The 12,065-nt window shown below is 47.0% G+C and overlaps 1 protein-coding gene across 3 annotated transcripts in view; it reads left to right on the top strand.

The window, feature by feature from the left end:
* The first annotated feature begins 202 nt into the window (after positions 1-202).
* RNF19A (ring finger protein 19A, RBR E3 ubiquitin protein ligase) overlaps positions 203-12,065 on the top strand; it is a 139,179-nt gene continuing 127,316 nt past the window's right edge. For 2 of the 3 annotated variants that reach the window (XM_073632039.1, XM_073632040.1), the window contains exon 1: positions 203-355. The gene's annotated coding sequence lies outside the window, so the exon portion shown is untranslated. The remainder of the gene's footprint in view (positions 356-12,065) is intronic. The other variant, XM_073632041.1, reaches the window with a different exon arrangement.

Genomic DNA, 12,065 nt, shown 5'->3' with positions numbered 1-12,065 from the left:
TATACACACACAGCCCAGACTCTGCAGCACATCGCCCACAGGATACCACACTGACGTCATGCCAAGCAAGGCGCGCTCCCGTGGAGCACGACGTGCGCGAGCACAGCTGTTCCGCAGCCGTTGCTGGGGTCCGTGCTCGCGCGTGACGTCCTTGCATCCTGCTGTTGCGTCTTCCGCGTACCTGTGACTTTTGGCCGGGAGCGCGCGTCCCTCCCTGCCTCCCCTCCCCTCCTCCTCCCGCAGCCTGGTTCCCTCACTTCCGCTTCTCTAATGTCTCAGACGGCGGCCCCGGGGTCCGGTGTACGAGGTGGATAATTAGCAGCGGGCTGGCCGGTCCTGTGCCCGGGGATTGAAGGTAAGAGGCTGGGGGCTGTAATGGTGGGGTGAAGCCTGGACTGACGGAGGGGAGAAGTATGTGGAGGTGCCCGGGACTGGGGACATCTGCTGGGCACAAGGTGGATGTGGTGATGATGGGTTTGGCATATGGTTGGAGCTCAGTGCCCGGATGGGTTGGCATTAGGTGGTCCGGCATAGGACTTCTCATAGCCGGTGTCTGGGGGAGGGGGTAATGCCAAAAGCTGGGCTACAGTGAGGTGCCCATAGCTGTGGCAGGGGGCAGAGACGTGGCTGTGGCAGGGGGTGGGGAAAAGATGTAGCTGTGGCAGGGGGCTGAGACTTAGCTGTGGCAGGGAAGAAACGTAGCTGTGGCAGGGGGAAGAGACGTGGCTGTGTCTGTGGCAAGGGGAAGAGACGTGGCTGTGGCAGGGGGAAGAGACGTGGCTGTGGCAAGGGGAAGAGACGTGGCTGTAGCTGTGGCAGGGGGAAGAGACGTGGCTGTGTCTGTGGCAAGGGGAAGAGACGTGGCTGTGTCTGTGGCAAGGGGAAGAGACGTGGCTGTAGCTGTGGCAAGGGGAAGAGACGTGGCTGTAGCTGTGGCAAGGGGAAGAGACGTGGCTGTGGCAAGGGGAAGAGACGTGGCTGTAGCTGTGGCAAGGGGAAGAGACGTGGCTGTGGCAAGGGGAAGAGACGTGGCTGTAGCTGTGGCAGGGGGAAGAGACGTGGCTGTAGCTGTGGCAGGGGGAAGAGACGTGGCTGTAGCTGTGGCAAGGGGAAGAGACGTGGCTGTAGCTGTGGCAAGGGGAAGAGACGTGGCTGTGTCTGTGGTAGGGGGCTGAGATGTGGCTGTAGCTGTGGCAGGGGGCCAGAATGTGGCAGTAGCTGTGGCAGGAGGTTCAGACATGGTACTTGTAGCTGTGGCAGGGGGCCTAGATGTGGCCGTGGCACTGGCAGGGGATTATACGTGGTACCCATAACTGTAACCTGGGGTTCAGATGTTCCAGTAATTGTGGCAGGGGGCAGATGTGGATCGTAACTAATCAACTTCTATTTTCAGCTTTTTTTAGTTGAACTTTGAAAATGAAAGCTGGAAACTTGTCATGCACAGCTACTCCCTTTTCTGTCTGCTCCGGTGTTAGTAAATTCCCCTCGTGGTGCCCGTAGCTGTGGCAGGGGGCTCAGATGTAGCTGTGGCAGGGGGCTCAGATGTAGCTGTGGCAGGGGGCTCAGATGTAGCTGTGGCAGGGGGCTCAGATGTAGCTGTGGCAGGGGGCTCAGATGTAGCTGTGGCAGGGGGTTCAGATGTAGCTGTGGCAGGGGGCTCAGATGTAGCTGTGGCAGGGGGCTCAGATGTAGCTGTGGCAGGGGGCTCAGATGTAGCTGTGGCAGGGGGCTCAGATGTAGCTGTGGCAGGGGGCTCAGATGTATGCTGTGGCAGGGGGCTCAGATGTATGCTGTGGCAGGGGGCTCAGATGTAGCTGTGGCAGGGGGCTCAGATGTAGCTGTGGCAGGGGGCTCAGATGTAGCTGTGGCAGGGGGCTCAGATGTAGCTGTGGCAGGGGGCTCAGATGTAGCTGTGGCAGGGGGCTCTGATGTAGCTGTGGCAGGGGGCTCTGATGTAGCTGTGGCAGGGGGCTCAGATGTAGCTGTGGCAGGGGGCTCAGATGTAGCTGTGGCAGGGGGCTCAGATGTATGCTGTGGCAGGGGGCTCAGATGTATGCTGTGGCAGGGGGCTCAGATGTATGCTGTGGCAGGGGGCTCAGATGTATGCTGTGGCAGGGGGCTCAGATGTATGCTGTGGCAGGGGGCTCAGATGTATGCTGTGGCAGGGGGCTCAGATGTATGCTGTGGCAGGGGGCTCAGATGTATGCTGTGGCAGGGGGCTCAGATGTATGCTGTGGCAGGGGGCTCAGATGTATACTGTGGCAGGGGGCTCAGATGTATGCTGTGGCAGGGGGCTCAGATGTAGCTGTGGCAGGGGGCTCAGATGTAGCTGTGGCAGGGGGCTCAGATGAGGTGGACATAGGACATGGTCTGGCATAAATTTGACTCTGGCGATCATCTACTTTGGCACACAGAGATCCGGTGTCTGGCAGATCTGGCACCGAGGTCTTTGCCCAGGTACGGGTCAGGAGGTGAAGAATTTGGGGAGATAAAGCAAAATGTATGTGAGAACAAATGGTCAGGAGCTGTGCAGGCCGGGACATCGCTGTCATGTCAATTCTTTTTTCGATTAGTATGTCTTCTGGTTGTGTTTGTAATAAAAGTCTGTATAGCGGGATGATCTGATAACTGACAGATTGGGAGTTGAATTGGTCTGAACAAGTCCAGCAGGATTGGGTGTCTTGTTATAGTGGTCGGTTATGGTGGTGTTAGGAGCCAGTGATAGGGAAAGTTGTTTGTCCGTGTGTTATGGTTGTGGCCCTTACAGAAACATCTGGTGGTTTCCGTCTGTATAACCGCTGTAGTTGTCAGAAGTGGACAAATGGTTGTTGGCGGGTGTGAAGAGGTCTACATGTTGTCCTAACAATTCCTGCGATGACAAAGTCCCTGAAATGTCCAGGTTAATATGTTATCCAACAAGAGCGCTGTGTCCCCAGACAGGCAGTCATGGTGTATCGGTGATAATCAGATGAGGCTGGTTTGTGTTTAGACTTCTATTTGGTTATGATTTGTATATAACCACAGATGAGTACTTTTATTGACTTTATTCTGTTTTATTAGTCACTGATATGACCTCTGAGGTGTCAGATATATTCACTTTTTCCCCTAATTACTATACAGTGAAATGTTAGTTTTCTCACATATAGCAGTTTTAAAACTGAAAGCATTTGTGATGACGCTTTTGCTCATAGCAAGAAGTTATGGTGCTGTTCGGCCATAGTATCCAAAAAATTGATCGTAAAACCCAGGTACTCGTTTATGGCTTCCAATGAGAAGGAAGGCGATTAGTCAGGTTTTAGTGCTGGTTATAAAATCCAGCATCTCTGATTGTGGTGATGACATCGCTTTTTTCCTTTGTACTCATTTTTCATAAGTGTATTTCCCAGAATGTTTCATTAGAAAGCCTCAGGAAAAGTATTTTTAAAGGGGAAGTTTACCATGTGCACTAGCTTGTGGGAGGTTCCTTAGGTGAAGGACAGTGATCATGTATTTTATTCATTACAGGGCTTCATATAGCATGGAGCTTTACATGCTGTACGTTCATATCAATCCCTGGCCTCAAGGAGTTTATAAACTCCACCTGGAATGGAGGGGAAATCATCCAATGTGCACACTAGTTCTGGTGACAACCTGACATTTCCCTCACTCTGAGGATTTCCTTTCACTTTCTTTTGGGGCTGTGGGACAGGAAGTGAAGGGACATCTCCCCATGGGGACACAGATTGTACTAAATGCAAGTTTTTTTGCCAAAATTACTTTTTTAGAACAAAGAACCGTACATTAACGTGTGTGCAGTAATGCACTGTAGAGTTGTAAAGGAGGCCTTGATATTTCAATTTTAGCTACTTTGGAAAACCTCCATTGTGCTTACATCTAATGTTGGAAGCCTAATTTCGAAGTAGTATCCATTGTGCCTACATCTAATGTCATAAACCTACCTTCGAAGTGGTGGCCATCATGCCTACATCTAGTGTTAGAAACCTACCTATTGAAATGGTATCTGACAACACAAAGTTTATTAACTCTGTGCTTTGTGGCCCTGTCACATTAAAATGTCTAGGCGCCTCTAGCTGTCTGATGAAACCATTCCTTGGCAGTTGGATATATATATACAAGAGAGAGTACAGCAGAACGTCTCGGTAGTATGAGGAATGTTGTGCCTCTATGGAGCAGTTTATCAGCCCATGCACTCCTCTGGTGGCTATTGGGTTCATAAAACTCACTGAAATGAATGACCACCATAAACGAGAAGTAATACCGATGTGGACGATTCTGAACTTTGGTGTCCTCTGTGTGAAGTGTAGGCCTCTGGTTTCTGGTGATTGAACTCTCTGCTTTGTGTATATTCACCGTTCCTCGATCACAGAGGGCTCCAGTCACCTCATTGTGAATAGTGGGTCCCGTGTCTCAGGAAGGAGCCTCTTTGTGTATAGGAGAGCCTGCTCATACCAGCAATCATTGTTCATATACATTGCAGAGAATTGTTGCAGTCTGTAGAAAAACTGAAAACATGCAATTGTCCTATTATAATAGTGCAGCCTGAGCTGTTCTCTCTGCAGTCTAATCAGTTTCCTTTTGAAATCTCTAGTTACCTTTGTAATTAATTACAGTTTCTCCCAGTGGAAACAAATGTTTATTTTATGTTAGGTAGGTCAGGAGGAGATTATATTAACAGGACCTGCTGTAATGTCAAATGCAGAATGCTTACCCCATTATCGTTACTTTGTCATTATTGCATATTTTTTACTATGTATAATTTATACTCTGTTACAATTTATGCTGAGCTGTATCAGAAATCAAAAACTAGCTTCACTTTTCTTTCTTTTTTTTTTTTTTTTTTTTTTTTAAGTAAAAAGTGAGTTTGATATTTGAAAGAGGCTTTTAAGAGCATTTTCAAATATGTATTTAGATGCTTGACATTTTGGTAGTTTCATGTTGTCAGCTGGAGGGAATTTCCCTCATGTTGGTGAGGTTTACCATGACTTCCTGTTCTGTCTACAGAACAGGAAGTGAGGGGTCACCTCTCCAGTGGGACACAGACGACAGATAAACCTTATAAAAGTTTTATCCACACCACCTCCTTCACACCAGCCTGCACTCTAAAGCACGTCAACACTGGTGTATAGGGTAGGTGCAATGCGTTGCTATAATGCATTGCACTGTTATTTTAACCCTTTTTTTTTTTTTTAATATATTGTGTGACAAGATGATACTTCATTCAACTCTATGCGCCACAGCATGTTGCGATGCTGCACCTTGAAGAAGGGGACACACCCCGAAAGCTCGTCCATGAAAAATGATATGTTAGCGCAAATAAAAAAAGTATCGTGGACAGTACTCAATTTTCTCTTTCACAATTGCACTAATACGGTTACAATCACCTCAAACAATATCCAGAAAAACACATTTCAAAGAAGTTATAAATTGATTTGTATTTTAATGAGTGAAATAAGTATTTAATCTCTTCACAAAACATGACTTGGTACTTGGTGGCAAAACCCTTGTTGGCAATCACAGAGGTCAGACGTTTCTTGTAGTTGGTCATCAGGTTTGCACAAATCTCAGGAGGGATTTTGTCTCACTCCTCTTTGCAGATCCTCTCCAAGTCATTAAGGTTTCAAGGCTGATGTTTGGTAACTCGAACCTTCAGCTCCCTCTACATATTTTCTATGGGATTAAGGTCTGGAGACTGGCTAGGCCACTCCAGGACCTTAATGTGCTTCTTCTTGAGCCACTCCTTTGCTTCCTTGGCCATGTGTTTTGGGTCACTGTTGTGCTGGAATACCCATCCATGACCCATTTTCAGTGCTCTGGCTGAGGGAAGGAGGTTCTCACCCAAGATTTGATGGTACATGGTCCCGTCCATCGTTCCTTTGATGCGGGGAAGTTGTCCTGTCCCCTTAGCAGAAAAACACCCCCAAAGAATAATGTTTCTACCTCCATGTTTGACGGTGGGGTTGGTGTTCTTGGGGTCACAGGCAGCATTCCTCCTCCTCCAAACACGGCGAGTTGAGTTGATGCCAAAGAGCTCGATTTAGGTCTCATCTGACCACAACACTTTCACTCAGTTCTCCTCTGAATCATTCAGATGTTCATTAGCAAACTTCAGACTGGCCTGTACATGTGCTTTCTTGAGCAGGGGAACCTTGCGGCACTGCAGGATTTCAGTCCTTCATGGTGTAGTGTGTTACCAATTGTTTCTTGGTGACTATGGTCCCAGCTGCCTTGAGATCATTGACAAGATTCTCCTGTGTAGTTCTGGGCTGATTCCTCACCGTTCTCATGATAAAAAAAAACTCCACAAGGTGAGATCTTGCATGGACCCCAGACCGAGGGAGATTGACAGTTATTTTGTATTTCTTCTATTTGCAAATAATCGCCCCAATTGTTGTCACCCTCTCACCAAGCTGCTTGGCAATGGTCTTGTAGCCCTATTCCAGTCTTGTGTAGGTCTATAATCTTGTCCCTGACATCCTTGAACAGCTCTTTGGTCTTGGCCATGGTGGAGAGATTGGAATCTGATTGATTCTGTGGACTGGACAGGTGTCTTTTTATACAGGTAACATGCTGAAATTAGTTGCACTCCCTTTTATGAGAGTGCTCCTAATCTTAGCTCATTACCTGTGTAAAAGACACCTGGGAGCCAGAAATCTTGCTGCTTGATAGGGGATCAAATACTTATTTTACTCATTAAAATGCAAATCATTTTATCAATTTTTTTGAAATGTGTTTTTCTGGATATTTTTGTTCTGTATCTCACTGTAAGGGTCGGTTCACACTGGGGCAACACGACTTCAGCGCGTCTTTGTACCGCGACTTCAACGTGGCTTCAGCGCGACTTCAGCGCGACTTCAGCGCGACTTCAGCAAATTACAAGGCGACTTGAAGTCGCCTCCATGACAGGTGACTTCGCCTGTGGCCAATCAGCTCTCTGGGAGGGAGGGGGGAGGGAGGGGTTTCCCTGCAAAGTCGCTTGACTTTACAGAGAGATCCGACTTGGAGGCGACTTCCATTGATTTCTATGGTACAGGTCGCCTACCAAGTCGGATCAAAGTAGTACAGGGAGTACGCTCTGAAGTCGGAGCGACTTCAGTAGCGTCTATTAAGACGCTAGCGTTCACTCCCATTGAAACTATTTCTGGGGCGACTTGGGGCGACTTGAGGGCGTACAAGTCGGATCCCAAGTCGCCCCAGTGTGAACCGAGCCTTAAACTAATCATACCATTAAAATTATAGACTGATCATTTCTTTATCAGTGGGCAAACGTCCAAAATCAGCAGGGGATCAAATACTTTTTTCCCTCTCTGTAACAACTTAGTATGGAATTCAGGAGCTAGTCAGCCTAATCCAGGATCCAGCAGGATATTTTTTTTTTACTAGAGAGCCTCAAATGTTAGGTGTCAGCTGTAATTTTTTTGGGTTCCTGGGCCAAATAAGTTTATAATTTTGGGCCTTTGTATTATAGTGTAACATTAAAGGGGTTGTAAAGGTTGGTGGTTTATTTTATTTTTTTGAATAACAAACGTGGTATACTTACCTCCTCTGTGTGCAAGGGTTTTGCACAGAGTTGCCCCGATCCTCCTCTTCTGGGGTCCCCCAGCGACGCTTCTGACTCCTCCCTGCATTGAGTGCCGCCTCGGAGACTCGAATTCCAAGGGGGCACCCGTGCGGGCACACTCCTGAGTACTGCTGCTGCGTCCATTGACACAGACAGCAGGACACGCCCCCACCCTCCGTCTCCTGTGTCACTGGATTTGATTGACAGCAGCGGGAGCCGTTGGCTGCGCTTCTATCAATCTATCCAATGAGGACGAGACAGCGGCTGGAGCTGCTGTGCTCGTCTCTGTTGCTGGAAAGACCGGGTTCAGGTGAGTAAAAGGGGGGGCTCTGGGGGGCTGCTGCACTACAGGAGGTTTTTCACCTTAATGCATAGAATACATTAAGGTGAAAAACCTTGAGGGTTTACAACCCCTTTAATAACTTAGGTCTTTGTTCTAGAGCACTGACACTGATGGGGCACCATATCTCCACTGACACCAATGATGGGGCACTATTCCTCCCACTTTCGCCAATGATAGGACATTGATACCAGGACATTTTCTACTCCTACTGGCTACACTCCACTTTGTACTTGCTGTCTACCAGTTTGATGTCTCTACCTCCTTTGAGGAGTTCCAGAGCCTGGAACCAGCTTATAGATTAGATATGTGTGTTTATACAGTGCTGTGTCATGTTTAGTCTTTTGTCTTCTCACTCCCACATGAAATATCATTTTTTTTTTTTTTTTTAACCCGTGGTCTTAGAACCCCCTTTTATCTTCAGGCTGTCATGTGTATTCTTAAACACACACCTGAGGAGACGTGTACGTGGAATGTGGGTGTGATCTTTGTGTACACCGACATACTGGAGGAATCTCACACTCGTCACCGAATTCACCTAGTCTGTTTTGGAGTGGAGATGGTAAAGCTTTGTGCCGGTATTCTCTTCTCAGACAGGCTGTACCTCTTATGGGTAAAAGAGGACCTAAAGAGGAACTTTTTTTTTCCCTTTTTAATACATATACTATTGCTAGCTGCTGACATTTAACCAGGTACTTAGCAGTGCCTGGCGTCCAGCCCTGTCTTTTCACACCCAGTTTTTTCACACCCAGTTTTTTAAACCACTGCGGATACTGGTGGCACCATTTTGGGTACGGTATTTGGCTGTGGCTTTCTAAACATCCACAGCCGGCTCTCCACAGCCATGTGTGAGCTTGAGCGGTGCTTCGTGAATCTTCCTGCAGTCTCCTGAACGTGTGACTTGTCCCAGGACGGGGTGGGGCAAGGGAAGCCATTATCGCCTAGGCGAGTATTGCAGAAGTGGGAACCGATTAAAAACTGGTACTCCCTTCTCCCTTCAAAAGAACCTGTAAGACCCCTTTCACACTGGGGCGGTTTGCAGGCGGTATTGCGCTAAAAATACCGCCTGCAAACCGCCCCTAAACAGCCTCCGCTGTTTGTTCAGTGTGAAAGCCCGAGGGCTTTCACACTGAAGCGGTGCGCTGGCAGGACGGTGAAAAAAGTCCTGCAAACCGCTTCTTTGGAGCGGTGAAGGAGCGGTGTATTCACCGCTCCTAAACCGCTCCTGCCCATTGAGATCAATGGGACAGCGAGGCTATACCGCAGCAATACCGCGGCTATAGCCGCGCTGTACGAGTGATTTTAACCCTTTTTCGTCCGCCAGCGGGGGTTAAAACCGCACCGCTAGCGGCCGATTACAGCTGCAAGAACGACGGTACAGCAGCGCTAAAAATAGCGCTGTTGTACCGCTGACGCCCCCACCGCCCCAGTGTGAAAGGGGCCTAACTCCCTTACAGGCAGGGTGGATAACATTTTTAGGATGATTTTTAAAAAAAGTGGATGTAAACCCGAAAAAAAAAATGTTTGCGCCTTGTACAGTATAGGATTTCATGTCATCTGTGTTCACCTTGCCACGAAGAGTTAATCCAGCTCTGAGCAGTCCTCTTATCTTTTTTTCAGTGAGATAAAAACTGAAACATGGAGAAATAGGAGTCAGTTCTTCTCCCTTGCTGTGAGTGACAAGGTGATTTACATATCTCATGCACTGAGCCTGAGAGAGGCATTCTGTGTACTTCAGATCCCCTCCTCCTTTCTTCTCTGGCTCTCCCAGGATTGGCTGCTCCACATCTCAGCATGATTGGACATGCTGAAGTCATGTGGTTCCTTTCCTGTCTTTTCACTGGATGTTAGAGATCATAGCAGAAATTCAGTGTAAGAAATACACAGGAGAAAATGCATATGGACAAGGGGAGTGTAGTGGTGATGTCTTCTTGCCAGCATCCATAGCTCCCAGGGTTGTGGAGTGTTTGTCGGCCAGGAGAAGAATTCAAGCCCACAAAAGCGAAAGCTGGCGATTTGCAGTCTCTGGACTGAATAGGGGAAAAAAAGGTATTCAGAAAAAGCTTCTTTAGAAAATGTATGCCCCGGGATATCAGAGCAAAAGGTGTGTTATCGATTTCTATGATCTATGCTAATTTCCCAGCTTCTTCTCCAGACTAGGGCTGGGAGATTTTCTTTAAAAAAAAATCTTTGATTTTCTTAAAAAAACTTGATTCGCGATTTGAATTGAGTTTTTTTTTTTGGACACCGCGCCAGTCCTGAGGCGCTGCGGGCATGAGTTTTTAGGCGAGGCCGCGGCTTCGGCCTAGTCCGCAGCGTCCGGCCGAAGCCGCGGCCTCGCGTAGAAACTCAGGACCGCAGCGCCTCAGGACCGGCGCGGTGAAAAAAAAGAAAAATCTAAAAAAATCTATTTGCTTAAATTTTGAATCGATTTGACCTCTCAACTCGATTCAAGATTTAAATCGATTTTTTCCCCAGCCCTACTCCAGACCCAACTACTAATACCAAAAACTTGTATCATTGGTATCCTGTTTTTATCCTAAAGCAGAACTACCCTGCATCTGAGCATCACAAACCAAAAACGCTATTTAAAGGGGAGGTCCACCCTAACACTAAAATCACTATATCTACAGACATCCATGATATAAGCCTAACTTATCTAGCCCTATAAAGAAGAAATCAGTATACATACCTTTTTGAAGCCGATCCGGTCTCCGGCGGCGGAAGCTCTGCAGTGGACACAACCATCGGCTGTGAAATGAATGGGAAGTGACGTCACCCATAAAGTTACTATGGGGCTTCCGTTGCCGGCTGTGTCCTCTGCACCTGCCTCCACAGTGAAGCTGCAGCTGGGGTTTGGGTCCTATCCACTTTAAAAAGGTATGCATAATGATTTCTTCTTTACATGATTAGATAGGTTAGTGTTAGATAGTGGATGTCTGTAGATGTAGAGATTTTAGTGTTAGGGTGCACTTATGCTTTAATACATTTTTAACCACTTGCCTACCAGGCCAATTCTGACATTTCTCTCCTACATGTAAAAATCATCATTTTTTGGCTAGAAAATTACATAGAACCCCCAAACATTATATATGTTTTTTTACCAAAGACTCTAGAGAATACAATGGCGGTTGTTGCAATTTTTTATCTCACACAGTATTTGCGCAGGAATTTTTCGAACGCGTTTTTTTTTGGGTGGGGGGGGATGTTTTGTGTTTAAAAAAAAAAACAGTAAAGTTAGCCCAATGTTTTTGCATATTGTGAAAGATGAAGTTACGCCGAGTAAATAGATACCTAACATGTCACGCTTCAAAATTGCACACGCTCGTGGAATGGCGCCAATGTCAGGTACTTAAAAATCCCCATAGGTGACGCTTGAACTTTTTTTTTTACTTGTTACATGTTTTGAGTTACAGAGGAGGTCTAGGGACAAAATGATTGCTCTCGCTCCATCGTTCGCGGCGATACCTCACATGTATGGTTTGAACACCGTTTTTTCATATGTGGGCGGAACTTACGTATGCGTTTGCTTCTGCGTGCGAGCACACGGGGACAGCGGCGCTTTAAAAATTTTTTTTTTATTGTTAATTATATTTTCTTATTTTTTTATTTTGACACTTTTTTGGGAAAAAAAAATTGATCACTTTTATTCCTATTACAAGGAATGTAAACATCCCTTGTAATAGGAATATAACATGACAGGTCCTCTTAATAGTGAGATATGGGGTCACCCCATATCTCACCACTAGGCTGGGAAGCCTGAAATAAAAAAACGATCACCGCTTCCCAGCCGAAGCGGCGCCGTTTGTTTGAATGGAGAGGCCGTGCGTGAAGTCATAACATCGCGCCCGGCCTCCGACGATCATAGAGACTCCGGCGACCATCTGGTCCGCCGGAAATCTCTATGATCTACATCCGGCGCTAGCGGATCCGCTCTCCGCCTCACCGATCTTAACGGTGAGTCTGTACAAGTCTGTACATTTCCTATCTATTTACTAATGCTTGACACATAAGATTAAAAGTTAATGTTGATTGAGAGAGTGAATTTCTGCTTTAAGTTCGAACTGAAATGGGCAATTATAGATTTCTGTCTTTGCCTTGTTATACTATTTGCACATTGTACTAAACACCCCCAACAACAGGGATGTCGCAGACCCCGGGGCCCAG

Source organism: Aquarana catesbeiana, linkage group LG05, assembly GCF_042186555.1.
Source record: "Aquarana catesbeiana isolate 2022-GZ linkage group LG05, ASM4218655v1, whole genome shotgun sequence".
In the NCBI taxonomy this organism is placed as follows: Eukaryota; Metazoa; Chordata; class Amphibia; order Anura; family Ranidae; genus Aquarana; species Aquarana catesbeiana.
The sequence above is the reverse complement of the archived record's forward strand: the minus strand, read 5'-3'. Positions and strand labels throughout refer to the sequence as shown.